This window comes from Mixophyes fleayi, chromosome 11, assembly GCF_038048845.1.
Source record: "Mixophyes fleayi isolate aMixFle1 chromosome 11, aMixFle1.hap1, whole genome shotgun sequence".
NCBI lineage: Eukaryota > Metazoa > Chordata > Amphibia > Anura > Limnodynastidae > Mixophyes > Mixophyes fleayi.
In genome coordinates, this window is record NC_134412.1 from 95,445,585 (window position 1) to 95,463,794 (window position 18,210).

Here is an 18,210-nt window from a genome sequence, read left to right on the forward strand (position 1 = left end):
GGAACTGCAAAGTCCTTTGTCTACGGTCAGGCCCTTTTTAGTTGTTTTTGTCTCATTCACCCTGTGGTCAAATACTTGGGCCCATTATAGTGACACAGTTTACCGTATATATGTGTGTGCCGGGTTCTCATCATACCTGTCTCCAGGGGATGTGGCCGACAGGTTTGAGAAGAAAAGGTGGACGGGACTTCATGATAGCGAATGTATTGTCAGGTTGCGGGACAATTATTTTTATTTCAATAATTGTACCATCAGGACTAAAAAGTCCTATTATGTCTCCAGAACAGGAAATGAAGAAGGAAACAGGGAGATAGTGAGAATAAATTGTCACTTTATGAGAAGTATCGTCTCCATCCTTGTGAAGGGCATATGTGTAATGATCGTCTTACAGAGACAGCTCTGATTACACCTGTGCGGCGCTTGTCCTGGTACTGGGGGATTCATTACCACAACCCAAGCAGAACAGAATCTTTAATCAGTGAGCCCACCAAAGGGGGGACAGAGAAAAGCATCTCTGACGGCGTTATGTTTCTGATTACGGCTGCGTCTCACCGCGCAGTGAGGAGCCTGAAACATTTAGGAATAGTTGTAACTGGTTCGGCATTCAAAGGTACCGACCAAAACAGCATTAAATAATAAGAAAGCAACGCAGCAAAACATGTCCTGATTAATGGTTCAGTCCGCCTAATACGCTCGGATTCCACCTCTACCTAACACGCGGTAAGTTTTTTTCAAAACTCCACTCCACTTGGTTTTTTAAAGGGTCACGGAAATCTTTGTCACTCATTTTCATTGTCATTAAATCAGAACTGGAAATTAGAACAGAGGCATGAACGAGCACTACTAAAGGTGAAGATGTGAAGGAGGAGAGGGGGGGAGTTGACGTAACTGCGTCTGTCACCATCCTTGTCCCCCCTACTCGCTTATCTTTACGTACCAACCCAAGATTGACTCCTTGTCTTCAGCTTCTACCATGGGAATACGTCAAGATTAAAACATTCCTACATTTCTCTTTCATGTTTTCGTTTTAGTTTGGAGAACAACTATTCTCTTATATTTTAAAATGAATTTCAATATATTCCTCCCCCTGTCACAATTTCACACCCGCCAAAAAGACTTGTGCCCTAGACTGCTGTCAATTCAACCTATTGGATAATTAGGCCCCCGCAGCTACATGTCACACTCCATCCCGTTACCATGATTTTATTCTGGGGTTTTGCATTCCCTCCCTTAAATAACATTTAAATGTTCCAGAATTCTTTCTGACTGTTCCTAAGTATGCAAAACAAAGTTTGTGTAAGGGAATTTAAACTATAATCTCCAATGACATCTTTTATCTCTGTTATGTGACATGTCTGTTGATTTCCCACAGAAATACACGGCTTTGTACCGCATGCTGGACTCTATAGAGCAAATGTTACTGTACGTATGTAATACAGAGAGACTCTATGTCCCCTCACTCCCATCATTAATATAAGCCAAGAATTAGGCTAAGCCCAGCTGTTTATTTCAGGAGGAACACAGAAAAGTTGAAGTGAATTGAGGTGGTGGTCTAAGGGGGTAGTGAAATAGATTTCGATGAGACCTTTCACCATTTCAAACACATTTATTTTTGGTGTATCTGCAAACCCCCCCGAGCTTGGTACAGATCGATTTTCTGGTGGTACTTCCAAGGCCCAGGAACTAGGATTGCACCTTCGATCTAAGCGCACGTTCACAAATAAAGAAACACAGCCATTTACTAGCGTACTCTTATATAAGAATACGCTAGTAAATGGTTTTAGACTATTATACATATTTATAATTGCAAATTTATTACCCGTTATATCTGCATCCACCTTTATTTACAATTTTTTAATTTGCTATGACACATTTTTCGTGATGGAGAACAAGAGAATGTGTGTGTCATGCTGGCAGCAATGCAGGTGTTGTGTTTGGACAATCCACTCTTCATCAGTGAGTTCATGAGTTTGATTCCGGCTGCATTTGGAATATGGATCAATTGCATGTTGAAAATTTTGTGCAGCTACAACACAGAGAAGCGGCTCTTCGAAAGAACTTGATTGCAAAGACATAGGAAATATCCACAGATGAAAGGTAAAAAAAACCTAAGTGCCAAAAAAAACAATCAGGTATTATTATTGTTATTATTATTATTATTATACATTGACTGCATTTCCATATCCAAATATTTAAAATGTGCATGTACCAAGGATTTATGTCTCTATAATTACACATCTATCTGCTTTGTGAGTTAAGGACCACCTTCAGGTCCCCCAGTGAGGGGTTTCTCACCCAATATGTTTACAACTCAGCAATCTATACCTGGCATTGGGTTTTAACTATACTCTGCCTAGTTCTACACTCTTACCCACTGCACAGTCCTCCTCTTACCCACTGACCAGCCCTACTCTCTTACTCACTGACCAGTCCTCCTCTCTGACCCACTGCCCAGTCCTCCTCTTACCCACTGACCAGCCCTACTCTCTTACTCACTGACCAGTCCTCCTCTCTGACCCACTGACCAGCCCTACTCTCACCCACTGACCAGTCCTCTCTTTCCCACTGCACAGTCCTCCTCTCTGACCCACTGACCAGCCCTACTCTCTGACCCACTGACCAGTCCTCCTCTCTTACTCACTGACCAGTCCTCCTCTCTTACTCACTGACCAGTTCTCCTCTCTGACCCACTGACCAGTCCTCCTCTCTTACTCGCTGACCAGTCCTCCTCTCTTACTCGCTGACCAATCCTCCTCTCTTACTCACTGACCAGTCCTCCTCTCTTACTCACTGACCAGTCCTCCTCTCTGACCCACTGACCAGCCCTACTCTCTGACCCACTGACCAGTCCTCCTCTCTTACTCACTGACCAGTCCTCCTCTCTTACTCACTGACCAGTCCTACTCTCTTACTCACTGACCAGCCCTACTCTCTTACTCACTGACCAGCCCTCTTCTCTTACTCACTGACCAGTCCTCCTCTCTGACTCACTGCACAGTCCTCCTCTCTGACCCACTGACCAGTCCTCCTCTCTGACCCACTGACCAGTCCTCCTCTCTGACTCACTGACCAGTCCTACTCTCTTACCCACTGCCCAGTCCTCCTCTCTTACCCACTGACCAGCCCTACTCTCTTACTCACTGACCAGTCCTCCTCTCTGACCCACTGACCAGTCCTCCTCTCTGACCCACTGACTAGTCCTCCTCTCTTACTCACTGCACAGTCCTCCTCTCTTACTCACTGCACAGTCCTCCTCTCTGACTCACTGACCAGTCCTCCTCTCTGACTCACTGACCAGTCCTCCTCTCTAACCCACTGACCAGTCCTCCTCTCTTACTCACTGACCAGTCCTCCTCTCTGACTCACTGACCAGTCCTCCTCTCTGACTCACTGACCAGTCCTACTCTCTTACTCACTGACCAGTCCTCCTCTCTAACCCACTGACCAGTCCTCCTCTCTTACCCACTGCACAGTCCTCCTCTATGACCCACTGACCAGTCCTCCTCTCTGACTCACTGACCAGTCCTCCTCTCTTACCCAGGAGGATGGGTAATCCCAATTGAAAAAACAATCAATTTATTTAAAAAAGGAAGCATTTTTTCATTAATTTTACTTCGTTTTGAGAGTGCGATAAGAGGATTACAGCAGTACTTGTACCGCTGCAGTCATTGTTAAACAGGTTCCCCATGGTTTTAAATAAATAGAAGTTAAAAAATCAATATTGAAACAAAAAAATAAACCTTTAGAAATTAAAAAACGCTTTATTTAAAGGATAAAGCATTGTTAGTGATTTCCAACTGGCAAAACATCTGTTTCCCCTGGTAATGAATCGGGTCTTCCTCAGTAACCGGAGCAGCATCATACGCTGGATATCATGCTTTCCTATATGTTAAATCCTCTTGTCCTAGGAATTCCAGCTTGTCGGCTGTTTCAGGACTTGTTCTATTAGTAGAATAATACAGGGATAGAACTGGCGGTCTCTGGATGGGACGTGACATTGAGCTGTCATGTCTGAGGGGCCTCTTACTCCCAGCTGTAAGAACCAGGCTGCTCTGTGGCTGCAGGAATTAGGGAAGAAGGTGTTAAATGTGGATTTATGGCAGTAAGAATGTAACTGGGGCTGTAGATGTGCCTGGTTCTCACAGAGATGAGAGAGGCTCTATATCTGGTCCTTACGCAGTATCCTGCTCCCAGCTACTATCTATCTCTATCTATCTCATATCTATCTATCTAATATCTCTCTCTATTTATCTCATATCTCTCTCTATATCTATCTCATATATCTCTCTCTATTTAATATCTCTCTATCTAATATCTATCTATCTAATATCTCTCTCAATCTAATATCTCTATCTCATATCTATTTATCTATCTCATATCTCTCTCTCTCTATTTAATATCTATCTATCTATCTATCTATCTATCTATCTATCTCTGTCTCTCTGTCTCTCTCATTGTACTGGGAGGACCCCGGTCAGCATGAATGATTTCTGGACACTGTGACCTGTCTGCGGGGAGTTGAATTTCTCTGCCATATTTTGGCAGCACCTGTTCCTGGGCCCCATCTGTGCTCTGTGTAAACAACAAACCCTTTGTCTTGTTATAGACATCGCCCCCCCCTTCCTTGGAGAAGTTGTGCAGAGAATACTCTGACCTGTGAGTAACAGTAATTACCGGTGTTCTAGATACCAACAGTACAGAACAATCCTCACCTTCCCTCTCATACACCGACTGTGGTATTACAGACAAGCTGTGGTCTGTGCACTGGTGGACTGAGATAATCTGGGGCCCTTACACCACGGGGCCCCACCCCACACACCAGTATAACACACGATACGGCAAGCCACAGACCCTCTTTCTAGCAGGAACACAAGCTGTCAAATGTCAGTGCGGGATGTAATAAGAATATAGACTGGGGTTAAAACCTCAGGTGCCGGCTCATCTGCAGCATCTCCCCTATATCTGTACTTACTGTTATGTATCTGTACTTACTGCTAACCAGCATCTGTATTACAAAAAGTAATTTAACAAGCTGGACAAACTCTCAGACACCTGTCACATACTCAGACGTGCTGGTTACAATCTGCATTACTGAAATGCTTTGTTGTGTATTCTAGCGCAGAATGATATGTGTGTGTGCCGAGGGCTTGGGTTATCAAGACCCTGCTAGATTGATATGAAAACATAATACAGCTTGTAGTCTAATCTCTTATATGTCAAGCGGATATATAATATTAACAAGGACATGTCTACCCAATATATTCTATGTGTCCTACCCTATATACCGCCCAAAGATATGTATAGACATATAGATATATATCCGTGAACACAGATACATGTGAATGCATCCTGTACTATTATATTGTAAATATATGTGTGTGTGTGTATGCATATATATATATATATTTTACACACACCGATCAGCCACAACATTAAATCCACCTGCCTAATATTGTGTAGTTCCCCCTTGTGCCGCCAAAACATTTCTGACCCATTGAGGCATGGACTCCACAAGACCACTGAAGGTGTCCTGTGGTATCTGCCACCAAGACGTTAGCAGCAGAACCTTTAAGTCCTGTAAGTTGTGATGTGAGGCCTCCATGGCTCCACCACATCCCACAGATTTTAGATCAGATTGAGATTCGGTGAATTTGGAGGCCAAGTCAACAACTTGAACTCTTTGGGCCTGATTCATTACTGATCGTGTCTGCCATTTTTTGAAGATCTTAAGAAAATCTTCACCGAGCATGCCCAGAAAAGGGAGATAAGAAGGAAATTCCACTGTGCAACTTAAGATTTTCTTAAAGTAAGATGAAAATCCTTCTTAACTGTACTTAAGAAGATTTTCTACACTTAAGAAAAAAAGGATGGGAATAAGAGGGGAATGGGCGGATATACGAAAGGCGTTAAGAAGAGGAGGCGTTACCTCCGATCTGTCGGATTGTTAAGAGGAAATGCTGTGAGTTTTACTCCTTGCTTAAACATAAGGAAGCTCAAGGTCAAGTTTATATCCAAAGCAGCTAGCTAAATAACAACAATAAACTGTTCTAAAACACTCACAACTAAATATGCACAACATACATCTTAATACACTTCACATAAAATAATTTATTTATTTTCTGGAAAATTTATTTTATATTTATATCAAACATTAAACATTATGCACATTTTTTTTAAATACAACCACAATTGTAATAAATTGCAATGTAAAGTGGTTGATGTGTCAACCGTTAGGTGCTGATATTTGGGGATTAGGTTAAACCCGGATCTGCTGGAATGAGTCAGCTTACTCTAGCGCCCTCTGCTGCTTGCTGTGTTTTCTATGTCTGTATAGTGCATTTTGTCCTTCTACACAGATATGTTCTCTGTAATATGTGGAAAGGTGAATCAGTCACTGTAGAAAAGTCAAGACGATTGTTGCTGGCAACCATGACTGTCCTTCACCATTTATATCTACTAAACCACTTTCCTCTTCTGGAAAGGTTGTTGCTTCTGTGCTGCATGGGCACCATTGATCGGAATAGCAGCATTTCCCTGGTGTCCTGCTCACTGCTGGAAACGGAGCCAAGCCCAGGCTGCTCCCGGTGTTTGCAGAAGTTGTGGCTGGCAGCTGGTTTCACCGAGGAAGCCACAGAGATCACCGGAGGAGGAACTGAGCTGGCAGCCACAATGACAGCGGAAATCTGGGGGTCCAGCAGCTGGACTGAGATGGTGATCATGAGATTGGCACTTGTCCTCAGTGACACCTCTCTGCACTACTAAATATCCTTATAGCTTTATACTTGTGAGACGATACACAGAGCTAAAATACAGCCAACTCTAACTGCCAATCACGCGTGCAGATAATGCAAAAGAAACAATTAAAATAGTGTAAATTCTGACTCATCGAAAGGACCCCCTGTGATCTATATTCCAAAATCCAAATATTTATTTCTCTCCAAATATCTTAATAGACTTATATAATGGATCAACAAAGTATTTATAAGTAATTAGGAAACTCTTATGTTACAAGCTAATGGACATGGATATAAAAAAAAACTAGATCAATGGGGTGATTTGCAAAAGTACCTGGCTGAGCGAAAATAATCTGTATACATTAACGCAGAGGTGATCAGACGCAGTTCTCAAGAGCTACTAACAGTTCATGTTTTCAGGATTTCTGTCATTGTGTGTAGATGAGTTAGTGATTATCTCAGCACTTTCTACAGACAGGAATGGTTCAGAACTGGGGTTGAGCACCTCTGTATACACGTGACAGCTGATATCATCTAATTAAAAAGAAAGGTTATATAAATAATAAACACCCTTTAAAACTGTCTCTTTTAGACATCTTACTCCATTGTACTATAAAAGAGGGAGTGTAAATAGCAGGTATGAAGCATGACTAATGTTTATGAGGTAGCTGTGCTTCCTATTATAAATGTACAATGGGGCAACGGACTGAAAAATGGACCTGTTAATGATGCTTTAGAACATTTAAAATGTGCAGTTGGAAACAAGCCCATTATAACCTGTTTGTTCTATTTGAATTCCTTTATCACACTTCAGCTGGTGGATCACAGAGCATTGAAAGGAGTTAAGTGTGAACAAACTGATAAAGGTAATTGCACACTTTTGTCTCTCTTCCACTGAACTTTATTAAACTTACTCATTTACAAGGATCTGAGTAACTTTGCCTAGGACCAAATTATGATGGGTAGACGACTGAGTCAGACCATCTCCAACACAACAGGTCTTGTGGGGTGTTCTCAGTATGTAGTGATTAGTACCTACCAAATGTGGACCAGGGGTGGACAGCTGGTGAACCAGCAATCTCCCCCTCAAATGCCACTTTCTTAGGGCAAGGTGCATTTTGAATTTAATACAATGTTTTACTTTCAAAAAGGAAGATGCCCCACAGGTGAGATTCACATTGCTTTGTGCATGCTGGCATCTGTTACTATGAATGGCCTAAGACTCAGAGGGTGTGTGTGGATTTTTAGGGGTCTTTCTTGGACTAAAATGCAACATTGTCTTAAATCCTTGTCAGTGACTGATTCACCTTTAATTTTTCCACCATCCACCGACTCCTCGTTCCAGCTGTACCGCACCTCCAGTAGCTGCACAGACGCCAATGGCTGCTTAATGATTGGTGGATGAGACGCTGCTGCTTTACAGTAGCCACACCCACTTTCCAAACCACCAGCTACAATTGTTATTATGCTCCTTTATGTATCAAGTGTTTCCCACATCTCTCAGGCTGGGTGCACACTGGAGCGTTTTCATCCAATAATCGGGCAAATCAGCCGACAAACGACCGTTCGGTCGGAAGTCGGGTCAGTGTGTATAGTAACACAATGGTCAAAAGTCGTCCCAAAGTGCCGATCATCGGCTCATTTGATGGGTCGTACTGTTTAATATATTCTGACCGATCATGCAGTGTGTATGCACTCATGTTCACGATCCCCATAGAGTCTAGAGTCGTGTTCTATTCAGCCGATGCTAGCGATGAACGTCCTGGTGAATAAATGTAGAGAGTGCTGTAGAAGGAATAATTAATTTGTTTGTTCTGAGACAGAATATTTTGTTTCAGTCACAGAAGCTAACGAAATTCGTTAAGACATGTGGATAGCTGTAACAAGGTGTTTTAATCAGTGTGACAATGAATGAATGAATATTGTGCTGTCATTCTCTGAAGACCAGAGGACCAGATAAAGAGCTCAGATCTGAAGGTAAATCGTGTCAGTGTGTACGGATGGATCCTCAGACTGATCGGACCTTCAGACATAGGTACAATCGTTTGTGATAACACATCAGTCGAAAACTTCTTCAGTGTGTACCTAGCCTTAGATTGTAAGCTCATGTGGCCAGGACCATCATTACCTTGTGTTTCATGTCATTGTCTGTAACTTGCTTGTATCACAATCTCCTCAATGAACAGCGCTAGTTGATGCTTTACAAAACAATGGATAATAATAATAATAATATATATTTGCTTTAATAAAGCTTAGAGGTTTCTGAAAACCCAAATTATGAAACTACTGGTGCCGTTGTTTGAAGACAGAAAGAAACAATTTTGTAAACTATGAAAAAAAAAAGAATGTCAGATGGTCAATTATTACTTTATATCTCAGTGAACGAGCTCAGTGTGAAAGAAGAACAGCGGCAGATAATATCAAAGGTCAACTGTGGATAAACGTCATCACAGATAGCGTCCATTTCAATGGGTCTCTTGTTCCTAAAACGTTACCTGGAGCTATGTGAGTAACTTTTATGTAAGCGCGTATCATAAAAGTACATGAACCAGATCCATGTGACTGCTCTGAGTTTGAAGTCGTTCATGAAACTAACCACACAAAAAGCTAAAGGAAATCTCAACACACCACAACACATCTACAGGCAAAATAACCACTAAAAATACATAATTGGAAACAATGTTTTTCGTCCTTTTATCTAATTTAATGGATAAACAAAGGAATGTTTCTGTTCAGAATAATTACGTTACAGTACAAGTAATTACTCAAATGAATATTATGCAAATGTCAGTTATGAAAGACATACACTGTTGCATTCCAGGATACAAAGCCCCAGGTCCTGCAAATTTCACACAAGTCCAACCGGAAAACTCTCCAACATTCGCTCATCTATCATGTGTGAACCCATCACCACATGGCACGGAACATCCTTCTCAGATTATCTTGTCCACAACAAGCACAAGCTGGTCCTGAAAGTGTTGTCTGGTGGTTTCTAAAGAGTTAGATGTGTCTTTTGACAACCAAATAACATTTTGGTTCGTGTTAAAAAAATAATTCAGAATTATTTTAATTTTATATGTTTAGCAATGAAGAAAGTTCAGTCTGTATGAAATATCGAATACCTACTTTTTCCCCCCAAAAATGCATCAACATAAATAAAAGAAGATAAAAGAAATGCATATGAAACCACAACAAATAAATACATTTTTAGAATCAACACAGCGGCTTTCGTGCGCGGAAATATAGCCACACTTATAGGATTCCCGTCAATACCTCCAGCGCAGTTGGGGAAGTGACATATTTTTAAGAAAGTTTCAGGCATTTAATGAAATTTTTCTACTGTTGGAATTGATATCACAATTCAACAGGAGGAAATAGTAAAGCAATAAATATCTAATGCTCTTCCTTTGTGTGAAGTGTCTGTAACAGGTTGTAATTTATTTTTGTAGCTGTGTTAACATATGACTCTGTAATAGTAAGTAATCTATTAGTACTGTATTAATACACATATTGCATGTGTAATTAGTTAATATTAAGCTCTTTCATCTTACAGCAGAAGGCTGCAGCATTAAGCCACTACCCCCAACTGCTCAACGCTGTGATTTGTAGCTTAATACATCAGGGGGCGGAGCCAGGATAACGCAAGGTGTGAGCGAGTGGCTCATCTGGAAGCTTAAAATCTTGATCGAAGTAAAGGGACTGGCAACCCTGAGTTCCACTGACAATATGGGGAGCTGGCACTGTGTGGGAGCACTGTAGAAGGGGGTGGGGCCAGTGACTATGGGGGTGGAGACAGGAGAAGGCAGGATCCTGAAGAAGGCAACTGGGTCACAGTTAAAAAAATGGGGTAGAAGCAAGGTCGTAACTTGCATGAAGGAGGGGTCGCAGCTGTTCTCACAGGGGGGGTTTCCTATGCATTTTAGAAGGGCCGAGTTTAATCAGCTCAGAGAAGCGTTAAAGTTTCTACACAAGAAACGTGAACTCTTAAATAAAAGCACAGAAACCAAGTGAGAAGTTAAGAAAGATATTTTGCAATGATTACATGCTGTACGCATCATTTCCTAAGAATAAAAGGCGTCCAATGTGGTTAAATAAGAAAGTATTACTGGAAATACTCTTTTATGATTAATGCCTATATTATTAACAGGTGACATTAATTCAATATTTATTTATCTTGTGCCTTCTTTTGCACATTTATAAGTCACGTTGGTATTGGACGAATCGCACAGCGTTATGTAGTAGAGCAGAGCAGACCAGCCCCTGATTTCAGCAGCGCACTATCCGGAGATCTGCGCCTTGATGAATTCAGGCACGCACAAGGCCTAAATATGTGCGTATAATACTGAACGCGCGTTGCGCTCAGTATGCGCTTGATGAATCAGGCCCTGTATCTATAACTATAATCAGTTGGAGACAGATGTTTTTCCTGCCTTAAATAATGTACAGGAGCAGAGCTGGCCGGAGAAAGGAGGATGTCCAATCTGCTCACAAACCATATACGGAATGGTCCACTATTTCATCAGTGATCTCATTATATACACAGTTATTATTTAATACTCTCACCTGGTGCAGTAAGTACATTGCACAAGAAAAGAAGCAATGCTTGTGCCAGTGGTAATGAAGCAAAGAAACAGTGCTGACACATCCTCATCCAACTAACTTAGAATTAACAAAAATGTAATTGGTGGCAAATATGTGTCAGTTGTGCACAATGAAAAGCAACCGATGTTTGCAGACTGTGGTAACAAACAGAGGCTCACAAAATAACATTTTGACGTTACATTAGACAACCGTTTTTCAGATACTGCTTGTGAAGCTGTAACAAATGGCGATGATGAAGGGAAGACACAACTAGATAATCAGCAGTAAAAGTATAAGCGTATAAAAATGCCTTCCCCACCAACTCCATCTGAGAAACACAACCCTCCCTCATCCCGTCCCGCAAAGTATCATTATACTGTGAAGAAAATTGTAATTATCATAGTCTAAGTGAAACCAATAACATACTACTGGACAATGCCATGACTGCTTCATCGCCTACGAACCTACAAACAAGTGCCAAGAAAGTTTTCTATTCAAGGTATAAAAAATATACATTATGTAAATATCTTATGCTGAATGTTTTCTGTTAATTGCCTCCATGCGTTTATAATTCTGCTCATCTGCCCACGTTCCTCTTATTATGTACATGTTTCATGCTCTTGTCAAGAAACCGGGGGGCTACTGGACTGGACTGAGAAGTTTTTATTCATCACCCATTTCTCACGGTTTAATGTACTTTGTAATCCTTGGCCCAGTCTAAGTATATACACCAGAGCATCGGTGTGTTATGTGTATTATTATATCGCCCCGATCGCCCCCCCCCCCCCCCCTGGATCCGCCACTGCTGTATAGGTATTACTGTAGGTAATGAGAAGAAGTAACCGATTACCTTAAGGCAGTGAAACAGGAGTCTCACCAAAGTTTTAGACATTAACCTGAGCCACAGAAGAATTAGCTTGTGGATAACTCCAGCAGCCTCTGAGCAGAATGGGAAGAAGTGACAGAAACTGAGCTCTTGGAACTTGTAGAGGAGATGGGGAATTACAGACTCAGAGCTGAGGAATTTGAATCCAAGGTGCTAAAGTTTCCAGGTTCCTTCCTCTAAATACCAGAACAACCATCACACAATTCAGCTTATATGATTAACACAGTCAGTGATTAGAATTATTTTGTAACAAGTTATCTTATCATTCCTCAATCATGAGAAGTCTGCAGATTATCATGTTCATTGCTCACAATAACTCTGATAAACAATAAAGTTTGACCTTTGAAGTCATTGACCCTCAATATCATTGGTCTATGCATCTTTTCTCATTTGTTAGTCTCCATAAAAATGATTCATGCTCCCTATTACTCTCAGTAATAATTCAGTAGATGTAATTTCCAAAGTGCAGTGAGTGAACATATCGCGTACCCGACTCTCAGGTCCTGTCACTTGCCCCTCCGGCTCTGCTGGTCTCAGATCTCTCTGCAGGATGCTGACCAGTCTGTCTCCACTCCAGAGATCCCTCCAAAACCAGTGCCTAGGTGCCGCCATCTTGGATTCTGTCACATGCTTCATCTCAGCCAGTCAGAGTGCTGCTTCAGCTCAGCTGACCACAGCCTCCAATCAGGGGATTGCAGTTCCTATAAAAGGATTTCCTGCTCCTCTAACTCATTGCCATTGTAACACTGATTCCTCAGATGCCAACCTGGTTTCTAGCAGTCTGCAGTCTGCTCAGTTAATTCTGCCCAGAAAACGCAGCAAACAAATCGGATCCAGCCCAGTCTCCTCCGCTAAATCTGATCACCGTCTTGCTATCCCTCTCTTCCTGCCAGTCTCCGGTGCCATTCATATTTAGTAATCTGAACTCTCAGCAAGCACCACCGGTACCAATTCTTTCCCTCTCATGCGAAGGAACCTTATCCGGCCATCCAGCGTTGTGCACGTAGCCACCAGTTCAGTTCCAGAGACATAACCCAGTCCGGGCACAGACAGATCCTCAGGCGTCACAGTGCACCTGTCAATCTTGATGTTATCTGACAGTGTACATCAGGGGCCGCACCTGCCCTGGGCATTCAGGAGCAGCCCCAGCAAAGTCCTTGACACCCTTGTGCTTTGTGGCACTGTCCTTTCCTGGCTTAGCTCTGTGATCGCTCTTTCAGCACCTCGTTCTCTGGCGTCTGTTCCCCTCCTCCCCTTCTATATGTTGGGACCCCTTATGGATCCGTTCTTGGCCCATTGATTTTCTCTCTTTACATCTTTATATCTACATGCCTCTAGAATCACCTCTATGCCAAGGAGTAATCTACCCTTCCTACTCTGACCTCTCTCCTCACCTGTGTGCCCGATGCTACCTCAAGCTCAACATATCCAAAGCTGAGCTTATCGTCTCTCCACTGCCGTCTTTGTCAGGCCCTCATTAAGGTTGATGGTGTCGCACTCTTGCCTATTCTCCATCTACTCCGCCTGGGGATCATCATTGACTCTGCCCTAAACGTCCCTCCCTACATCTATTCCCTCGCCAAATCCTGTCACCTCCGATTTTGCACCATTGCCAAGATTTATCCTTTCTTCTTAATTAGTTATGGATATTTGCCTCGGTGTGAGAAAAGGGACAAGGCTGTGAATAGTTGATTTAATGCAGAGTAGTACCTGGTAATAAGAGGGTGACATCCTTCATACACCCGGATAAATGCCCTCCATCTCATTACAATTAATCTTGCTCCACAAAATGAAATCTTGTTTCTGCAATGCCAGGAGCGTCCGGGAAGTGTATTATAGGCGTTAATAGACAGGTAAGGGTTAAACTGAACACAGACTTTTTCTTTTACAGGCTGAATAGAAAGATGTGTGAATAGGTGTAACCAAGGCAGAGTTCTGCAGTAGTTTGACCTTGGTGCTCAAGAGAACACATGTGGTAACTATGCCGAATGTTCTGCCAAGTCTCCCCAGTATGGGAGAAGCGGACTGTAGTTAGATTCTTTGTTTTGCTGAGGGGCTGTGGTGCAGGACAGGCGTCTGTACTTGTGGTTCTGTATAATGAGAAGTAGGGTGTTAGTGGGAAGGGGGGGGGGGGGCAGGAGGGTTACAGCAAACCTCCTGGGCTCGGTGGGTACAGGGTGTGGGTGAGAGTATCTGTTTAAAAGTAGGGATTATCAATTGTCCTTGTAGTATGGGTCTGTTATGTTGAAGGTCTACTGTACATGTTGGGTGTATCAACTATCCTTGTGGGGATGTATCAATTGTCCTTGTAGTGGAGATGTTGCTTGCAGCAACCAATCAGATTCTAGCTATCATTTTTTAGAATGTATTAGATAAATGATAGCTAGAATCTGATTGGTTGCTATGGGCAACATCTCTACATTTCCTTTCTTGAAGGTTTGATAAATCTACCCTACAGTATGTTACTGTCTTGTATTCCTGTTTTACATGTTCAGCCTCATCAGTTTAAAAAAACAAATTTTTCTGGGTTGCTCAAATGGTGTGTGTGTGTGGGGGGGGGGTCAGTGGGGGCTCAGGAGCACCCCTACAATTGTACCTGGACTATCTGGCAAATACAGTTCCTCGATAAGACTATTATTATATATTACATGCGCCTTCAGCACCCGTGTTCCAAGCAAAACAGGACAAAAACCACATCCGCAATGCACACAAGCTCCGTCCTAATTTGCCCATTTTCCGACCAACTGTGCCCTCGTTCAGGTGAAGCACCGCCCACTCCCTGTAAGCCCCACCCCTTTCAAACCAGGCAGCTGGGAGGTAAATCATACCGCTCGGAAGGTAGGTAGAGATAAGATCACAGGAGTCTAAATAACTTCAATATTATGCAATAACTTCCGAGCTGCCTCCGTCTTAGGTCACCAGCGATAACACCCTCTGCCCCATAATCACTATAGTGGGGTCACTAATATGTATAAATTGACACACTCTGGGCAGTACATAGAAAAGTAAGAGAGAAGTATGTTCTCCATTGTAGATGTCACAGTCACACCTTATATCAGTAATATAAACTTAATATAACATTTTCAGGTAATGTTTAGTCATAACAGCAAAAATTATTTGGTTACACAATATTAATACATTATGAAACCTTTGAACTTCTTCACAATAACTCAGAGTTCGTTGGCAGCGGTCAGGACTGATTTATGTAATGCTAGGTGATAAATCTGCAGTAGGAATGTCTTAATTGTGATCACCTCGGGCTGGGAAAATACAATGTATTCAGATACATCAATTTACAAGACAAGGCAGATACTCAACTTATATATAACAATATATGGAGTTTTAATATCAATTACAAATAGAGACATTGTGCTTGTACAGTAATAAGATGTGTTGCAAATCTAAAAAGTAACATAAACAACAAGTATTTTGATATATCTGAAAATAATTTAAGTGTAACAGTCACCTACACACAGTGGAGACAGCTAATTTGTGGGATTAACCTTTAACTATCCTTGTGGGGATGTATCAATTGTCCTGGTAGTGGAGATGGCCTGTCAAATCACTTGGAATCAGTGACATCACTGAGAATGCAGCCTATCCAGTCACTAGGAACCAGTGACATCACTGAGAGTGCAGCCTATACAGTCACTAGGAACCAGTGACATCACTGAGAGTGCAGCCTATCCAGTCACTAGGAACCAGTGACATCACTGAGCGTGCAGCCTATCCAGTCACTAGGAACCAGTGACATCATTGAGAGTGCAGCCTATCCAGTCACTAGGGACCAGTGACATCACTGAGAGTGCAGCCTATCCAGTCACTAGGAACCAGTGACATCACTGAGAGTGCAGCCTATACAGTCACTAGGAACCAGTGACATCACTGAGAGTGCAGCCTATCCAGTCACTAGGAACCAGTGACATCACTGAGAGTGCAGCCTATCCAGTCACTAGGAACCAGTGACATCACTGAGAGTGCAGCCTATCCAGTCACTAGGAACCAGTGACATCACTGAGAGTGCAGCCTATCCAGTCACTAGGAACCAGTGACATCACTGAGAGTGCAGCCTATCCTGGTACTAGGAACCAGTGACATCACTGAGAATGTACACCAGGAAGTAATGATGTCACTGATGCATGACGCACTCATATAGACCACAAAATGATTGCTTCCCATTCATGTAGGTGACAGGTCCCTGTGATTCCAGCAAGAGCTTTTTAGCATTTTACATACAATAATTTGGTCACTGGGTACTTTGTTTTATTTCATGTAATTTTGGATTAAAAATTGTGATAATACCTAAGAGTAATGAAACCTTCAGCAGCCCTCTCAAGAGATCTCCAATGTCTGATATGCTCAGGACATCTCTCTGCTACGGCTGGAAGGTATTGGAGAGAGAGGAGCCTACATTGGTATTACATAGTTCATGAGAACATTCAGGAACGCCGGCCTTTAAGCTTGTAGCAGTTAATACAACACAGTATTTTTTTCTCTTCGTTTGTTTAAGATAAGAAGACACTTGGCCACAATAAAACACACAGAAGAACGTAATGCAGATTTCAACACAAGATCTTGAATGGCAATTTATCCATACTATCACCATTCAGGATATCTCCAAAATATGCTAAGCCTTTCTCTTTCCACACTTTAAATCTCTGGTTCAGCGCCCTTGGGAGGAAACCGGGGCTCTGAGTGATCAGGGAATGTCCAAGTGTGTTTAAGAGAGCTGGAAGCTTTTCCGTTCTCCTTTCCAGGTTATTCTTGTATCCTTCAGAAAATGATTCTACCTTATGTGGGGCTGTAGTTAATAACATCCTAATAAATGTATTTTATGGAGAAATAAAATGGTGACAATAATTGAATACTTTTTTTTCCTGTGCGCTCTGCTGTGGGTATATATTGCCCATGTTTATTGTACGTATGTTATCTTGTGTCTGTCTCAATACATCAAGTGCCGTATATGCAGAGCGTACTTATATCCGTAGTCAACAAGACGTTTCTTTTTTGCAGGCGCTGGAGAACTGGTGCAACAATAAGCAATAATTATGATGATGATGACTATAAGCAGCGCTAACTACTTACATCTGATTGGCTGTTTGGATCTTGACCCCTCCCAGTTACAGTACTTATCATTAGAGCGGCTGCCATATTAAATTAAGTTGCGTCTGTCTATTTGTATTACTTAATTGATATTTCCATTTGGACTGCAACAGGAAAGAAGATTCCCACGTGACATTTAAAGGGGAAAGTAACAAATGTGTCTATTTAATTTTAATTCATTTTTATATTTGTGTTAATTATACTTTATATGGTACATGCGACGTTCACATTTATTAATAACTGTCAAGACACTTTTCTCGCTTCTGTATTTGACACTTAATTATATTACATTGTATTGTGTACTAATAGGGTAGACCGGGCGGACCTGTGGCTCTCTAGGTGTGGTGGAACCACAAGTCCCAGTATACCCTTCCAGCTATTGGATGGCTGTCCACAGGCAAAGAATGCTGGGGCTCGTAGTTTCACAACACCTGGAGAGCCAGAGGCAATAGTAATGTGAAATTCTGCATTTACTACTAACACTGTTTAGGGACATTTCTCTACACTTTTCCAAAGGGTTAGATGCTATCATGGTGCGTAAATTCACACACGTGTTACTTCTAACATACATACATAGTGGTGTACAGCTGGAGGAAAATGCACTTTATTTTCTTCTTCATGTATGTGTCTCTACGTGCTTAGGTACGGGGCGTAAATGTGTCCTCTCAATGGACCTCTCGTATCTTAGTGGTACCCTAAATACTAGGGCTGTAGGCGACGGCCTAGGTCCACCTAGTGATAGGGGCGGCTCTGCTGTGTTGTCAGAGATAACGGTCACCACACACCCCAAATATCTGCTTGGTTGTAAGTATGAGGGGAGAGCAGGGCCGTAACTAGGGCTGTGCAATAGGGGCGACCGCCCAGGGCGCAACGCTGAAGGGGGGTGCAGTTTAGGAATATTTTAGG

General features: G+C 42.2%; 1 long non-coding RNA gene across 1 annotated transcript; it reads left to right on the forward strand.

Annotated features, from left to right (window-relative positions):
- The first annotated feature begins 1,936 nt into the window (after positions 1 to 1,936).
- Positions 1,937 to 10,445, forward strand: LOC142107215 (uncharacterized). Its single transcript, XR_012679903.1, has 3 exons — positions 1,937 to 2,097; positions 9,114 to 9,239; positions 10,288 to 10,445. It is a non-coding gene; the product is annotated as an uncharacterized LOC142107215 (long non-coding RNA).
- The last annotated feature ends 7,765 nt before the right edge of the window (positions 10,446 to 18,210 follow it).